Below are 18,759 nucleotides of genomic sequence, written 5' to 3'. Positions count from 1 at the left end.
CTTTAAGGAACAGTGGGTTTAGGGCTAACTTTCAGTAGTATGCTTAACTTAAAAAAAAAAAAAAAGTGTGAAACCACTTTAAAGGTTTTGAACTGAAACTGCTGGTGATTGTTCTAATCATGTTTTGACTTGGTTCCAATAACAAACAAGTAGTCAAGAAACTAAGTGGGTGAGCATATAATACCTGTACTATTAAAGTGTGATCAAATTGCGGACAAGTTTCTGTAGTTCTACTAACATTCCAAACAAATAAATCACAGAAATCCGCATACGATCTTACAACTAACTGCACTGCAAGAGTCCAAAATCTTTTTAGTTTACAGTAGTGTGTGTATTGTTGTTGGAATTAAAAAAAAATATTGTTCCAAACTCAATATGGGGACAAACTACTAGGTATTTTGCAAAGTCCTTGGTTTTTTTTTTTTTTTTTTAAGTGTAAGGTGATAAAAATCTTGGCAAGTAGGCATGAAGGAAAGTATAGAGGCAACTGTTTCTGAAGTTGAATTGGAAAATTCTGAGCTGGACAGAACTGAATGATGAAGAGAGAACAAAAACAGTAATAGAGTCAAATGATATTGAAAAGAGGAGCTATATAGTTAGTGGGGATAGACAAATAAGATTTAAAAGGAGAAAGTGGCCCATGACTCGAGTACTACAAAAATCCTTCTTTCCATGGTACATAGAGCGAAATCCTCACCCCATCCCACCCCACTCTAGCTCCTTTCCTGCCTTGGCCAGAATTGAGTGCTGCTCTCACCATTTCACTCAGAGTAGTCTCCTTGCACAGGCATTGTAGAAGACTACCTGCCTATCGGCTGCCTCCTGTGGACACCCTTCCAAGACCTGACATGGAAGAATAGAAGAGCAGGTGTGGGGGCCAGGAGGAGTTGTCAGGACTGAACACAGCCCTGTACAGATTCCTAGCAACACTGCAACCCAGGCAGGCTGCTGTAACGTAGGTCCTCCAGAGCTCTGTAAATTATGATGGGGGGCCTCTGCAGCCCCCAGGACAGCCCAGAATAGGGAGGGTGCAAAGGAGACTTAAAGCCACTATACCCCACCATCACCGTGGTCTGTGAATTCTGTGCTGTAGCTCTCTGGAATTTTGCCTCTCTTTCTCGTTTTGAGGCAATAAGTGGAGAAGTATTTCAAAGTTAACTTTTTTCATAAAGACACTTTAATAGTTTTTGAAGCAGTTCAATAAGCCTTTGTCAACCCTGATGTATTTTGTTAAATATAACTATGTACAGTAAGGAAATGACTATATCATTATAACTTATTTTCAGTCGAGTCTGGCCTGTTTCAAAACATGCTAGATTCAGTTTTGACAGAACACAATTAGGAAACATGCTTGAGGAGGTTGGACTTCACTGACATTTTGAGAAGTTGAGCCTTGTACTTGTTTGTCTGGTCTCTGATTGGCTGAAGCTGTTGCTATGCTCATTGCTTTGTTCTTAGGCAAAGTTAGAAATTTGAATGTGACCTGTTTGAACTGCACTGTCTGCTGCTTTTTTCAGTTTCAGTCTCCTGATTCACTCTTGCTCTTTTGTGCTTTCATATTGTATCCTAAGTTGGTCTAACAGACGCATTTTTAATTATGACAATTAAAAAAGTTCTCATTGGTTCCACTAGCATTAGTAACTTTTTACTTTTAATATTTTTACTTGACAACTTTTTTCTATCCCAGAATAGCTTATTAAGTCTTTTGCTTAAAGTTTTTAAACATTTTTATCTTCGCAAGCAATGAACATTGATTTGATCAGTGTTAATCAAGAGAATTAAAATGGTTAATACTTTATCTGGAATGTGAAAGAAGTTGTTTTAAAAACAATTGGGGAAACTGTTAAATTAATGGTAAAAGACTGAAACATATTGCACTAAAAGAATAGTAAATATAAACACAATTCAGAAGTCTCCATTTTCTCAAATGCTCCCTATGTAGAAGTAGGCTATCTGGAAGAATTAGATCTTCCATGTATATTTCTTGGTAAATGTTTTTTCAGTGTCTTGTTGATTGACAGTAATCTCAGTCTTAGTACTAATCTGAAAACAAATGTCAAAGCCCTAAAACTTGCAAAAAGACTTAGTTTCGATATTAGATATGAGACAGACCAATTCTCCGGAGACTTGTATAGTTAGTTAGAGTTTCATCAAATCTTAAGTTTCTAGAAAATTGAAGTGGTCTTCTTTGAGACCAGTAAACACAGATTTCATCCACAGGCCAAAACTTCTAAGCAACATTAGCCCCTCCCTTCAAAGGGTGAAGGCTAATGATTCACCATTAGGTTGAATTGAACAGAAAACTAACGATAACTAGCAGATTAAGTAGAATGTAGAAGATGCATCTGTTCTGCCAGACTTCTCTTGGTGGAAAGGGCTTTGCCCTGGTGTGAGGAGTTTAAAAATGAATGAAATAGGGCTTTGTTGTTGTAATGGGGAGGTCAGTTGTGGTGTTTTCGACCTATTGAGTTCAGGTTTTGGACAGTACCCAGAGCATGGGATGAGTGCTTTAATAGTCTGAATGAATAATGTAAGTTTATTGCAGAGGTTACAGAACAGTGAAACCTAGTTTTGCACCCTCTGCATCACAAGGCTACAAAGAAACTTGTTTATTGCTTAAGTCCTGGCAATGTGCTTGGCACTATACAGGAAATGTATGAAGGCAGATCCTTCCTTGAGATGTTTTCAATGTGAGACACACATAGTTAAGACAAGACACACTGGGAGACCCAGAGAAGAGTGCAAGTTTGGAGGTAACTGGAACTTCTTAAATTTTCTGTACAGTTTTCCTACACTCCCAGTCTCCCCCACTCTAGTGTGGTGTTAGGGTGGAGAAGGCATTTAACTCGGGTTACAACTAAAATATAGAAATTGAATTTAAAGGAACTGAAAATCTTTTGGGTTTCACACTCTGCTGCTCCCAGGCATAGGACTGTGCCCTTGGAGTTGTCAAGTGTAAGAGAATAGAAAGTCTACAAAACAGCTCACAAAGTCTGGAGCTGCTGACCGGAGGGCACCTGAGGCTGTAAAGCCACTGTCCACATTCAGTTTGATTCCATTCCACTTGATTTAATTCATTTTGCTGCACTATAGTATGACTGCCTTCCAGACTAGCTTTTGTCACAGGTGATTGATTCTCTTTTCTCCTCAGCAGGAGGGTTTTTCTAAAGGTTTGTTTTTCTTTTAATGGCTGTGGGATGTGCGTTATTGAGGACAAAGCTAAAGAAGTGTGCCTTGCACTTGGAATGAGAAGTGGTGATGTTTGAGGTGGTTCTTAGATCCTCTGGGAGTTTGTTCAACAGTCTGGGACCAGCCCCAGAGAAAGCTTTCTCTTGCACAGGCTAGCTTTTCCCTTGTGGGTAGCATCGTTGTGCTTCAGGAACAGAGTAATTGAATTGTCTGAAGTTCTGAGCTAAGAACTAACTTTTAAGTATCCTGGGCCTAGACCATTGAGTGCCTTGAAGACGAGGAGGACAGTGTTTTTGGCAGAAGGAAGGGCTTCTGGGCTACATTTCTCCAAATTGGGGTGGGAGTAAGCAGAGGGCTCAAAAATTCAAAGAACAAATTTAAAAGAGAAAGCTAGGGTGCTCCAGAGAATAGACAGAGAAGGGTTACAAATGTTTTTATCAAAAAATAATGGCAAGGAAACTTAGAATGAAAAATTGATTAATAGACTAAATAAAAACAAGATGCGCGTGGGGGGAAGCTTTCTAAACTTAGCTTGATGGTGAGAAGAAAATATCTAGCAGAGCTCTAAATAAAAATGACAACATGAAAAAAAATTGTCCTTCTGCCTTTCCGTTTTTGGGACCAGAGAGATTTTTTCAAGGATGTGCTAGAAATGTACTTAAACAAATTTGACCCCTTGAACTGTCATATGAGATTTTGGATACTTGTGTATTTTATATGAACAGCCACAATTTTGCAAGCTCTTTGGTGCAGCAGCCCATTTTTTATTGGGTGTGTAAATAGCCTAGTGCAATGTATCCCTGATCAGGTGCTACTGTAGTATAAATAGTCAAAATAACCCATTTGAAAGTGTGTGTTAGTTATTTGAAAAAGTCTACATATATTTTTCCCTTTCTCTAGCAGTGGCTACTAGCAGAGAAAATTGTTTTGTTGCCTATGAATTGGTTTATTAAACATTATTGACATGTCAGTGATTGCTGGGAATTGTAATGAGATGCCATTTTGGACAAACTTTGGTTAAGAGACTGTTACAATTTACAAGGCAATTTAATAGCCTACCTAAGATTAATAGACTCTAGAGGACAAAGTAGAATATGGGGTGGGGTATGAAGCCATCCACACAGAATTTTTCTTTTTTTCCTTTGGTTTCAGATCTGTCTTAATCTGTCGTGTGTGGAAAGGTAATTTTCGTGTTCAGATAGGCCCATTGTAATGAATACAGAGCTTATAAGACTTTTAAATAAATAAATTAAATAAAGAGACAGACATGAATTTCGTTCTGTCCCTTCTCCTTCTGAATCCAAGATGGCTACTACCTTAAGTGTCATAAGATGCTGGATTTTTAGAAGACTGTATTTTGTCAGTTGTCATGCCTCTTTGTTTTAAAATTGGAAGCCAGCTTTATGTGACTAAGCGTTAATTGTAAACTTTCCATAGGAGAGACTTATGTTCTTCCACTTCATATAGCTACCATCTAGCTGTGGGTGCTACCATAATAATAAATATCTGTTCTAGTGACATGCAGTTTTCATATAACTATATAGCTGTGAATGTAGCTTTCTGCAATTGCAGTCTAGTAATCTAGAGCTATCGTTTTGCAATCTCCTTTTTTTTTTTTTGTGATGGACACAAGCAAGCAGCCAAGAAGCAAGTTTTTTGGCATGCAACTCACTGTTTCTCTCCATCAGCTTCTGGGGAAGGTAATAAAAAAAATCTGGCAAGGAGTTCTTTCTTCAGAATAACCCTCCTAAATACATCTTTAATCCACCTACTTACAGTAGTCTTAGAAACCATAAATCCTTTTTTGTGTCCTTGCCAAAGCATAAATAAACTCGAGATCTCAACTCCTTACTCTATATAAATTAAACTTCAAAGTACTTTTAATGTCTAGTAATTCTTTTCCTTGATTGTGGAGATGGTCTTTAAATTTGGATAAACTCGGTAAAATGATGCTTGGTGAAAAACTGAAATCTTGAGTAAAGGCAGGAATCACTGAAGAATGACTTTATCTTTGGTGGAATAATAAAAAGGGGGTGTTGTGTGACAAAGCGGTTAGTCCATTTGCCCTTTAAGGATGAAGATATGGCTATAAAGAAAATAATGCTTAAGGGTAAGTGTATAAAACTGAGATCTCAAATGCAAATTAGGCTCTAAGAATGGACAGTAGGTGTAAGGCCCAGTCTATAGTGTAAAACCAAGTGTTGGTTACATTGTGCTTGAATCCATCTGCTCTATGTGACAGAAACATTTTAAACAGTGTTCAGGGACAGCTGTGTTGTAAATGCCTTCCCTGAACATCTTGGGTTATTTCAGACTAATAAGATCCTAAGAAATGCATGAGTGGAAATCTTCCTCAGAAACTATTATAGAGGCACCAGTTACAACTCTGTGTAGTTAAGGTAGAGTCCCTTTTTGCATTTAAAGAAGGTATTCAGTCTCTTGGTCATGTGTGGAAAAATATAGTGTATCCTCTCCAAACTTATAGCAATTACTCTTAGAGTACAAAATGAATTTTCTGAAAATTGACAAGTTAATTTACTAGGGTTAAAATTAATTTTAAAACTGAGCTCTTTGAGAGTTTTAGCATGTCAGTCTTTTTTGTTCCAAATTATCTTAATAGTGGAATAATCTTCTTCTTTCCTTACAGTTACAATTATTTTGATATTGAGTTTATCTCATTGTTATGATTATGGGCAAAATAATTGAGAAAATAGTAACCACCAAGTTGCATGTTGGAACATCAGCCAACATCCTGGATTCCTCTAAGTCAGGGTTCAGACGAGGACACAGGGACAGCTCCAGTGGCACTAAAAGGTGACCACTTCATGGCCATGGACACACACAAGGTTTCCATGGTAGTCATCAAAGTTACAGGACTAGCTCCAACTCTGTCTCTTTTCTGGTCTCTGAGTACACCCCCTTAGGTGTTGGGCTTTGTGTCTTTACGTGTCCTGAGGTGGAATTCTGTAGTTGTCCTGCTCTTAGACCAGGCCTTGGGCTGCAGTGCCCTGTGCTTACCCAGCAGATCCAACTGCATTGTGGAACCTATCGTTCTTCCTTCCAGAATCTGTGACCAGCAGTATATACAGTGATAAAGTAGCCTTCTGAAAACTGTAGCAGGAGCAGAGAGAATTCTCTTATGCCCTGTCCTCTGGAACCCCTTGAGCCTAAGGTCTTGTCAACACTACACAGTTTTGTCGACAAAAGTCAGTTTTCGTCACCAAAACTAAGCACTACAAACCCAGGACATTCAGAGTTAAGGTTACATTTAACAGAAATCCATACATGTTTTAAGTATGAAAATGCATAGATTCACAAGTTTTAAGGCCAGAATGGACCATTAGATCATCTCATCTGAAATTCTGTGTAATTTGACCCAGTTACTTCTGTATTGTACCCAATATCTTCCAGAAAGGCATCCAGTCTTTATTTGAACATATCTAAGAAAAGGAGAATCCACCACGCCCGTTGGCAATTTGTTCCAATGCTTAATAACCCTCAGTATTTAATGCTACATTAAACTGGCAACAATAAATTAGAGCAACTGCTAAAACATTTGTTTACCTTTAGCTAGCCACATGAGAGAGAGAAAAGAAAGAAAACTTAATTAAGAACATTCAATTCTACATTTAATGTGGTAGAGCAAGTCAGAGCACTCAGTTACCACTTAATTCTGTAATCACTTTGGCACAGCAAGTCACATGTAAGTCACATGACTTAACACTCAGCTCTGCAAGCAGCAAGGTCAGTTAGGCAATGTCTACACTACAGAGTTAAGTCGACTTAAGTTACATGGATGATCATATGCCACTTTAATTACATTGGTTGTGCACATCCATACAACACTCCTTATGTCAGCGGAGCACGTTCACAGTCAGTGCACTTGCACTGACAGAGAGAGTGATGTATCCCACTGTGCAACTTGCCACACTGCCACTGGGAGCTCTGGGAACAGATCACGGTGCATCATTGAGGCATGCTTACTGTCCAGTGAGGCAGTTCTTTCCATCCCATCATTCCATGGGTTTCTGATTTCATTTTGCGCTGTCTTTCAACAGCTCTTGTTAACTGTGCGCCTATCATTTCTTCCTGAAAGTGTGGATCCGAAATGCTGACCAGTCTGGTGATGAGTATTATGAACACAATGTGGCTGGTCCTGCAGTATTTCATGACCTGTGAATCAGAGAGTGAACCGGTAGTGCTTACCCTTCTGTGTTCATCTGAAAGAAAGAAATAATTCATGATTGCTGCTGGCATTCATGGACCAGCTGCACACAGTGGACTGTTGATACTGGGCTCAGGAAACAAACACTGAGTGGTGGGATTGCATTGTGATGCACGAATGGGATGACTAATGGTGGCTTCAGAACTTTTGGATGTGTAAATCCACCTTCCTGGACCTGTGTGCAGAGCTCGCCCCAACACTGCGATGCAAGGACATCAGACAGAGCTGCCCTCACTGTGGAAAAAGCTAATTTTGATCGCTGTGTGGAAGCTGGCGACTCCAGACTGCTACTGGTCAGTCATGAAACAGTTTGGGGTTGGAAAATCCACCGTGGGGGCTGCGATGGTGCAAGTGTGCAAGGCCATTAAGCGCCTCCTGCTACGAAGGACTGTAACTCTAGGTAATGTGCAGGAAATACTTGATAGGGAATTTCACTGCCTCAAAGCTAACTGTGAGGCGATAGATGGAATGCATAACCCAATTTTGGCCCCAGACCATCTTGCATCAGAGAACATCAACTAAAAGGGCTACTTCTCCATAGTCTTGCAGGTAATGGTGGATCACTGGGGCCACTTCACTGAAATCAATTAGGGGTGGTCAGGGAAGGTGCATGGTGCACGCATCTTTAGGAACACTGGACTGTATAGAAAACTGCATGCTGAAACTTTCTTTCCAGACCAGAAGATTCTAATGGGGGATGCATAAATGCCCGTAGTGATCCTGGGAGACCCCCCACCTACTCTTTGCTCCTGTGACTCATGAAGCCTTACACCAGGAACCTAGACAGCAGCAAGGAGCACTTCAACAACAGGCTCAGCAGGTGCCGAATGACCATTAAATGTGCCTTTGGCCAATTAAAAGGTTGCTGGCGCTGCCATTTTGGCAGGTTAGACCTCAATGAGGAAAATATTCCAATGGTCATAGCAGCCTGCTGTGCCCTGCATAACATTTGCAAAGTGAAGAGGGAAGAGTTTCCCCAAGGTAGAGCATTGAGAGAGATCTGGCTGCTGATTTTGAGCAGCCAGATACCAGGGCAATTAGAGGGACACAGCAGGGAGGCTGTTCAAATTAGGGAGGCTTTAAAGGAGCATTTTGACAATTATTCCCAGTAATGCATCTTTATGTGATGCATTCGGCCATGCAATGTTTTCTTGCTGCCTTGAATCACCCCTGTAGTGCTTAGTTCCTGAGCGTTAATTGCACTGAGCAAATATTCCTGCCTATTAGCACTGTGTTTGAATGTTAGCACCAACTAATGTGTATAACACAAATAAAGACTCATTTTATTTGAAAGACTAAAGTTCAATAACAGGACAAAACACAAACATTTTTGTCAAATGAGACATGGTAATGAGGAACAGTCTCAGTTATGGCTCTCTCAGCTGTGTGTAACTCCAGCTTTCATTGTGAAACCAATCCGTAGGACGGAGTGCACAGGGTACTGCAAGGGACTGGGAACATGCGAGGAATGTAGTGGGGGAGTTTGGGGAGGGCATGGAACCAAGTTCTGTATTGGCTGCAGGGAGAGTCATGCATGGATGTGCTCAGTCTGCAGCTTGGTGAGGCACCTGAGCATCTCTGTCTGGCCCTCCAGCAGCTTTATCATCCACTCTTGCCCCTCCTTTCCAGGCTATCCAGCCTGAGTCTTTCTTTGATTGTTTCCCTCCACACTCTGGTTTCACTATGTGCTGTATCTGTTGACTGCAGCTCTTCGTGAAACATATCCTCTTTACTCCTCCTGGTTCTCCACCTTACCTGACAGACACTCCTCCACACTAGTGGAGGAGTGGGTGTTCAAGGGCACATCTGCAGAAGCCAAAGAAACAATGAACAGAGACAGTATTGTGAATTCGCTCACAGTTGTGAATCACAAAAGTGACACACACCTCTTTCTCACTGTCCCTTTGCTAGCACAGAGCTTGGTGAGAGTCTGAAATACGGTGAGTTTGGCGAGGGTGAGGGAAGGGGGAATGGGACAAGAGGGGACAAAGGGTCTGGATGGTTTGCAAAGAGGGTCACTACACATACCTAGGGACAGTATTCTGAATATTGTCACCCTTTTCCAAAAGCTAGGGTAATCAAACCCAATATTTTACTCCTGGGGGTAAAACAAGATACAAGAGTGCACCTCCTGCATGCATGCAGCTTCAGACCAGGTCCATATGTTGCTCGCCTGCATGCTGCTCTGGTCCCTGCAGAAATAAATGCCGGGTGGCATGGCAAAGTTTCCTACAGTGGGGGAAGAAACAAGGCAGCTCTGCCAAGGAACCTGCGGAAGAGGATTGCAGAATACCTCCAGGAAAGTTTCCTAGAGATCACTATGCAGGATTCCCAGAACATCCCAGTGTACATTAACAAACTTTTCCACCAGGTCCCCACTACATAGCTGCATAGGCTCATTTGTTAATTTCTGTCACTTATCTTTCTCCTACTATATAACAAGGTACACAAGTAGGGCCCTACGAAATTCACAGCCATGAAAAATGTCACGGACCTTGAAATCTGGTCTTCCATGTGAAATATGGTTTTCTGTGCTTTTACCCTAACTATCCAGATTTCATGGGGGAGACCAGCGTTTCTCAGATTGGGGGGGGGCTGACCCAAAAGAGAGTTGCGGGGTGGGGGTGCAGGGGTGTCACAAGGTTATGGGGGGGGATGCTGTACTGTCACCCTTACTTCTGCACTGGCTTCTGAGCTGGGCGGTTGGAGAGTAGCAGCTGTTGGCCAGCTGCCCAGCTCTGAAGGCAGCACCCTGCCAGCAGCAGTGCAGAAGTAAGGGTAGCAGTACCACAACGCCCCTTACAATAACCTTGTGACCCGCCACCACAGCTCCTTTTTGGGTCAGGACCCCCTACAATTATAACACGGTGAAATTTCAGATTAAAATAGCTGAAATCATGAAATTTACAATTTTTTAAATCCTATGACCGTGAAATTAACCAAAATGGACTGTGAATTTGGTAGGGTCCGATACATGAGAGCTCAGTCTCCTCACACTGATTTGGGATAATTATAATATACCTGTATTGTTTTTACCCTTAAATTAATGATATGTATTCTCAACCTCTAATTTCATTTTAATGTAGTGTGTCTTGGAATAATTAAGAGAGAAGGTCCAATAAAAGGACTCTGGACACTGTTGCTGAATGTATGTAGAGCAGACGCGTGGACCCTTAGGGTAGTGGGATTTAAACCTTTGTGCACTCTCCTGAAAGAAACCTGGGAAAAGTAGGTAAAACCCACCAAAAGAAAAAGTTAAGAATAGATTTTTATGATGTATTCAGCAAATATACTTCCCAAAGCTTAAAATATTTGAAGTGTTTAAAATAAGTTGGAGACTGGTAGGCAGCCAAGATCTCTCAGGTTCACTGAGGATGCCCCTACAATTAATTGTAGCATTGTTCCCACCATTGATGTAGCACCAGTGGGAGTGCTAATCCAGGCCAGCCACAGATGTCTACCTCTGTCATCTAACTAAGCTTTATAGGGGGGAAATGACACCTTGAACTCTATCTAGAAACTATTAAGCAGCCAATGTAGAGCAAAGAACTCTCAACTTGCAGCTGAGAAACCTTCTGTTCAGTAACAGGGTGACTACATTCTTCATCCATTTAAGTTTTGGGGCTCAAGATGTAGTCCCACTTGAAGTCTTGAGATAATAACAAAGGCATGAATTGTGGTAGCAAGGTCCACATCTGAAAGAAATAGTTGCAATTTTCTAGTCAGACACAGATAGAACATGCAACCCTGGATATTGCTGTGATATGATAATCTAACCATTAATCCTTGCAAATTTACTGCACATTCTGTGCACCTCACTACTAGAATATTGTCCCGGATATTGATTCTATCTTTTCCTTTGTTCGTTTTTATAAATATTACTCTAATATATCGCCTTAGACCAACATACATAATTCTGCTATCCCTTGGTATTAACACTCTTCAGACACTTGTGATTATCAGTGTTTTTCAACTTTCAGCCAAGCTGTACATTTTAGTTAATATTCTTTATTCTTGTACAGACTTAAAACAAAATTCACACATTATAAGCCTTTGACTATATATTTATATTGTTTCCGCTTAGGAGGAAAAAATTCTAACTATACTTTTCGCAACTACTTATTCCTGGTTTGTTATTAAAGCCTGAAAGCATATTCTGATACTGTTTAAAAACAGTTACTACCCCAGGTAGATTCAGCACTGATCTCATTTGCACGCCAAACGAAATTACTGTATGCCAAAGTAAAATGTTAGTCTGTCTGGACACTCAAAGTTGAGAACTGGATATGCTTAAAAGGATACCTTAAAGGTATCTTGGGTCCAAATTAAGGTATTGTGGGTTTAACTATTACTACAATAAAATGTTTAAAATCTATAATCAGAGATTGAAAAATTTATCAATCTCTACTAACCTTGGACTAGGTTTGATAGCTAGGGTGAAAAGTACATTTGCCACCAATCCACCCATAAACCACACCCCTTTTGTACTACACTGAACTGTGACATGTCAATCCACTTTCTGTTTAACAAACTTAAAAATATGTGACATCAGGCTTGATCCTGACAGTGGCTGTGTGCTCTGGCCCCAATATGGCAAAGTATTTATATATGTGCTAAATCAGTGGGACTACTCACATGGTTTGCTGGAGCTGAGACAGAGTGCACAGCACCTTGTAGGGTCATGCCCTTACTATGACTTCCTTGCTTTTGTTTTATCTTCTTTCCCCTCCTCCTCCTATCATAGATCATGGTGTGTGTTTTCATATGTTGCTGTCAATGTCTGTTGCCTGATCTTGACAATTGTCATGTTAAAAACAAAACTAAAAAATTCGCAGCTTTTGCTTTTTCTAATTCAGTATTTATTTGACAGTCCATTGTTTTATTGTTTCCCCCAGGTCTTTATAATTTTATACTATTTTACCTCATATGAATATTAAAATCTTAACCACTCGTGCCTCATTATGACCGTGATTTTTTAATCTCTTTAATGGGCTAAAAGATACTAGTAACTACAGGCTACTAAAACTTCCTGTATTTTGTTAGTTTTTCTGCACTTTGTGAAATCACAAGGAAAACTGAAATAGCAAGGATCCAGTTTATATTTGCACCTCTATGAGAGATAAAAAGATCAGTTTTTTCTAAACAAGTGTGAAAGCAATGTGGCTAGATTTTGCCCTTAGTCATACACCACAGTATAGTTTCAATTCTGTAGATGAGAAATGGGGAACAGTTTTGCCACTGAGTGTAATATAGTCACTTGATACTGTCTAGAAAGTGTTTATAACCAAAACTGATTTTTATCCATTATTTTACCCATCAGTGTTCTAAAAGTAGAGCATTATGGCATGCTACAATAACATCTATTATGCCCAAAGAGCACACTTGATTGAGATTTTTAAAGTAAACTTTAATTTTTCATTCTCTTCCTGTGTATGCAGTTTGCATTATTTCTCTGTTTCTTAACAGCAATATTTGGGTTTATTTATACTACAGTTAGCACACTTATTTAGTACCCTTTTTAAACCTTAAAATTGGCTAGTATGACCTTTTGGGTGAAGAGGGGTGTGTTTAAGTACTTTGGAGTCTGTAAGGTTAGTGCTGTGCCCCGAGGGCGTAGTTGGCTGGACAGCAGGTTCCAACTCTCTGGGGGGGTTGCCAGATAGGTCTGTACCCTGAAAGTATGCCTAGGGACCCAGAGATTGGGGCAGTGGCTGGGCTCCATTCAGGCTCCAGGAGCTTGAAACACCATGGGGATCCCAGAATGGCAGAGGCTTGGATTCCCTCACAGCAGTCCAGGAGGGAGGGAAGTGGGCAGCTCTCATTTGGATCTGTGACAAAACTGATGCTAAAAATTATCTGAAATAAGTGATAGGAAATCTTTATTAACTTAATATAGTATAGATGAATGCTGCCAACTCAATTTTATCACAGATCTCACAAATATTTGGTGGTTTTCTCACAACCCCATCTCCTGAAGTAATAGGATTATGAGTTTCTCAGGACTTATCTACATGGGAAAATTTAGCAGCATAATTATACCAGTATAATTCTATAACTCCCCATGTGGATTCTTTTATTCTGGAGTAAGAGTGTTATAGAGTCTGAGGCCAGAAGAGACCACTAGGTCATCTAGTTTGTAACAGGCTACAAACGCTATCCAGCACCTGTATGCTAAACCCAGCCACTGAAATGAAATCAAAGTGCTACAGCCCACAGTAGACTGTTATGTGTCACAAGCAGAGAATAGGGGGGACTGAGATGCACCAGTGCTCGAGGCCCCTGCAGTGGTGGGGAAATGCTAAAGTGAGATATACCCAGATAATCCTGGCAAGGGACCCACATGCTCCCATGCAGAAGAGAGACAAAAGCCGCTCAAGGTCACTGCCAATCTGACCTTGGAGAAAATTCCTTCCCACCCCACATAGTGCAATCACTTAGAGCCTGAGCACGTGCACAAGAGCCACCTAAGTATCTGTGAGAGAGAAGGCTTGGTGCCATCTCAGAGCTCTGGCCTACCCTGCCCAGTGTCCCATTTCCAGCCATGGCTATCCCTGATGCTTCAGAGGAAGGAGATTAAAATGTAACCCTTCTGCCAGGTGGAGCTGGCAGCAACCAGGGCTGGGTTCAATATCTGTGGGTTCCTTTTCAACAATACAACACAGAACTGGCTCAAGCCCCCACCCAGTAACCTGCAAAAATCACACACCACCCCTGGGTGCCTCTGAAAGGCAACACTTTCCCACTTGCAAGCACAAAGTCTGAGTGTAGAAAAGAAACTTTTAATGAAAGTAGGGAAGTCACCTGACATTAATTAGGGAAAATGCCACAAGCAGGACACCCACCCCAGAGTGAGTGGGGCAGTCTTCTGCCTCATGTTCTTGAGTTCTACAATCAAAAGTTCCTTTTCTGTGCCCTGCTCTGCTCCCTCACCATACCCCACTCACTGTGGTTGTCCTTGGTCAGTGAGGACACAGGGTCCAGACGTGCATCTGTGTGAGTTCACCTCCCACATGGGGAAGAAAGCACCTTGTTTGCTCTGCCCATCTGAGCACTTGCTCTGGCTGGCTGCCTGCCAGCCACTGTTCCTCTCCGCTAGCCGCTGTTCCTCTTCGCTGACCCCCTTGCTACCCGCTCATTCCACTCTCCGGTCGCCACCTCCCTCTCTGCTGTGATCTCTGCAGGTCAGTCTCTTGAGAGTCTACCCAACTCTTAGTGATTATCAGTGCTTAGTGACTTTCAGCTCTTTGTGATGCAAGCTGGGCAGAAATGCTGTCCCACCATAAGTGTTTTCAGCTTTAGTGAGCACTTTACATAACAAACTTTTATTGGAACCTATTTCGTTCTATTTTTGAACAGTGGGGAGGAACACTTTAAACCAAGGACCTTTAGAGAGAGTCCCCATTCCTGTTGTTTTCACAGGGATCTGGTAGTCAAGCCCCTGGCTTAGCGAGTCTCTTTCAACTGAGGGTGACCCCTCAATTGGGACAGACTCAGCAGAGTTCTGCTCCCCTTTACTCATACAATAAAAAAGATACTATTGATAACATTTCACTACCCCTCCATTCAGTACTAAAGTGATTTGTAACTCAACACTAGCCAAATTTGATCACTTGGAGCTACACAGCTCCTGTCTGCTGGATACCTATGCAGAGTAGGTATGTTCACATAAATACAGTTTGCTTCTGAGGTCTCTCCTCGTCCCCAACTAACTGTCAGGGGAGAGTTCATTCAGACCCTGCTTACATCTTAAAAAAAAACAAAAAAACCCTCAACCTTTGCGCAATACATTAGAGGGAAAAATCCTTTCCTGATTCCTGCCAGTGGGCAGCTGAAATGCTGAAGCATCAGCTTCAGGAATATGCAACATAACTGTAAGTGAGCGGCAGGCCTGTTGAGTGCTGCCCAGGACATCACAAGCAATCCCGTCATACAACTACACTCATAAATTTGTGCAGTTATCTTACAACTAATTAAGCTGATTGCCCCCACAATTTCTAATTGGAGGCTGTTGCAGAACTTCACCTGTCTGATGCTTCTCATGGAGATTTTCTGGGGTAGACAAGCCCTCAGCTAGTTTCTGTTCCTCTTGGTATTGGAGGGAAAACTTGACAAAGTGAACCACAATGACTCAAAAAACAAAAGGCAAATAAAAAGAACTTAACATATGTTATTTTTAAAAATCTCATTATTTTTGGAGGCTTGTCTGATGGAATGAAATCCAGTGCCTTTGGAGTCAATGGTAGTTTTGCCAGGATTTCACCATGATTTATTTTTTTTTTGGATGCTTGGGTCAGGCTTGCTTGATGTGTTTTGTACCATTTTATATTCAAACATATTATCTGCCTCTCCTAAAACACACCTTTTTATAGAGCTAATGGAAATCAGGGGTTTCAGAGTAGTAAAGAACTATTTTAACATTATTTGTAAAGTTTTCTGGCGGAGAATATTTTGATAACCCTTCCAGATTTTAATTTGATACCTGGTGTGCTAGCTATAATAAGCATTTCAGGTGCTCCAGAGTGAGACCTCTGCTGATCTTGGATAGCTTTTTGCTATGGAAAGAATTCAATTTTGGGCCCTGATCTTGCAAATGTTTACGTATGTGCTTAATTTTGCACATGAGAAGTCCTATTGACCACAAGTACTTAAAGTTAAGCTATGTGCATAAGTGTTGCAGGATCAGGATCTTTAACTTCATATCTGATCTGCCTCTTTATAGCCTTCATATAATAAATGTTTTGAACTGTTGCTAAGAAAAGTCTCATTGTGAGAACTTTCTTCACAAGAGTGAAAGTACTAGAAATACCCATAAGATCGGCACAGCTCGGGGAGGAATGACCCCCAACGTCCTTAGACATAGTCTGTGAACTCCAGATTGAGACCCATTGCAATAAAAGACATTACTTCACCCACCATGTCTCTCTCTATTGGAAGGCATAGACATTTAAGTTGAAACCACAAAGATTTCTCATAGTGGGATAACGTCTTACATCTCAGTCTTTCAGGTAATTATTTTCTTTTCAATAGTTTCTTCTGAACACAAGCCAGTTTTTTGTCTGTCGTGTTGCAAGAGAGTTCTTCCTTGGTCCTTTGTTATATTTTGGCCTGAAGTAAGGAAGCAGTTAGTGGGAATTAAACTGGTCTCTTGTCTAGTTTATTTAAACTAGCTCTGAAAATATAACCACTTTCACCATCTTGCTTTCTTCTCTTTTCCATTTGTCATCTAAGCCCTTTCTGATGTTCAAGAAGGCATGGAGCAGTAACAACCTGGAAAGACCTCGCCCATTTAGAAAAGCTAAATCCCTGTTCTATACCAGGAAACAGAGTAAGGCCCTAAAGCGCCTTCACACCTCTAGTCAATGTAATGGTATGCTGCTATTCTGTCTTCAAAAGTAGAAAATGTGCCTTGTCTTCTCAGAGTTAATTTCACTCCATAGAGGGGATGACATTAGGAAAAGAGCGAATGGAAAACCCAGCTTTAGAAATGTGCAAAACCACTGCCTGGAGTAAAGTTTTCACATTCCACATGCATAGTTCTGGCCTCAATGATTTCTGCATTTGGCTGCAGGATTCATAACCCACTCCAAGAATAGCATAAACAGTTTTTCAGTATTCAGTTTTATATTTAATTAAAGTCCAAAGTTCATGGTCATGTAACTCCCTTTACAGTTATTAGACTTGTTAGAACTAGTAATCTGGGTTTGTAGCAGTCCAAATCCCAGACTGGAAACTTTGTTTTCCCCGTTAGTTAAGGAAGTTTCTGGGCTTCTGAGCTTCTGCAACCTAACCACCTCCTCTCAAAGCTAGTTGAAGAAGCAAGCATTCTTGTCTTGTTCACACAGTATTTGGTACCTGAAGACTTTTGATTTAAAATAAATATTTAAGATAAAAAATAATTAACAGAACATAGCTTTACACTTTTAATATGGATTTGAAGAGTAAATCAAATTTTACCCAGGACCTTGAACTTGGAGATGCTGTATTTACTTTTGGAAAATGGCATAAAACCAGACATACCAAACCTGTGGAAAAAAACACAGAAATTGGGCTTGTTTTTGGCTTAATTGGCTTGTGAGTTGCTTGTTGGCTAGTTTTGGCTTGTAGCTTATTGCTTGTTTGGCTTGTAGCTTGTTGCCCTTTTTTTTTTTTAATTGGCTCTCGGCAAGCAGGGGCAAGGGGCGGGCAAGCATGGGAAATGGGGGGAGAGAGTCAGGGGTGCACAACAGGCCCACCACAGTCCCAGACTGCATGCCTGGGGGATCTAGTCACATAGAGTGTTGGGGTTCTTAGGGCTTGTTTTGGCCTTGTTTTGAAATGGGATTAGCTTGATTTTTGGCTTATTGTGAACGCTGGGGTGCTTATTTACCCCATGAAAGTTGGCAACTGTGCAGAAAACCCCAAACCAGAACAGAAAGCTATAACTGGGTGGGGAGAACTGGGGCATCTGGGGATCTAACAGCACTGGAGTTCGGTAAAGGAAATATAGACTGCTGCAAACAAAGATTGTGTGTTTTGCTGATGAGATTGCAAAACATGTTTGCACAGGGCTATTATGGTGTTGGGCAGGAGCCTTCTGGCCAAGTTGCTAGAGCACCTTATTTAAACTCACACATGCATCTGCTACATGTGAAGCTCCTATGATCTAGCTGTTAAAAAGGCTTAATTACTTTATTTTAAAAAGCAGGTAGAGGCTCTTAAGTGAGGATGGACGGCGATGATAGATGATTGAAGGAATACATGACTTTCTAGAAAAAGCAATTTTTGTTAAACAAAAACACTGCTTTTTTTTGTGGCAGAGAGAGGAGCAGAGGATGCAGGAGCTGAAAAAGGATCTCTCTTCCTTCACCTCATGTGTCCCTAGTAGTCATTGTGATGGCAACTGACTTCTGAAATGATCTGCCTGATGAATTGGGAAGTTATTAATAGTTACTTCGTAATTTAAAAACAGCTGCCTAGGCTCAATAGACGTTACCACTAGTGTCCTCAGTAAGGGGCAGCTGAAGAACTAGCATTTTCCTATGGGGTGCCAGCACTGAGGCGCAAGTAGAGCACACTCAGGATTGCATCAGTGGATGGTTGCAGCGTAGTGTCAGAACATGTTTCTCTGACGCGTCTGTCAATTCTGGGGGCTCCCGGCTGCTGCTGTGCATACCCGCTCTCCCGGCCAGGCTCCCTGACACGAGGGGGGCACGGCTGGGTGCCACCCTCGCTGGGTGCCCCAGGGCTCCTGCGGCAGCGGCACAAACTGCCCGTGGAACTTGCAGCCCCTTCCCCACTTCCCCCCTGCGACTCTCCTCCCAGCCAGGGAGCTGCGCTGCGCTTCGCTTCGCTCCGCCTCCCGGCCC

General features: G+C 41.4%; 1 protein-coding gene across 1 annotated transcript in view; it reads left to right on the top strand.

Moving 5' to 3' along the window:
* The window catches only part of SESN1 (sestrin 1), a 114,255-nt gene that overhangs the window by 72,675 nt on the left and 22,821 nt on the right, over positions 1-18,759 (top strand). The window lies entirely within an intron of this gene.

The sequence above is a fragment of the Mauremys mutica genome, chromosome 3 (assembly GCF_020497125.1).
Source record: "Mauremys mutica isolate MM-2020 ecotype Southern chromosome 3, ASM2049712v1, whole genome shotgun sequence".
In the NCBI taxonomy this organism is placed as follows: domain Eukaryota; kingdom Metazoa; phylum Chordata; order Testudines; family Geoemydidae; genus Mauremys; species Mauremys mutica.
Note: the sequence above shows the minus strand (reverse complement) of the source record. Positions and strands in the feature narration are given on the sequence as shown.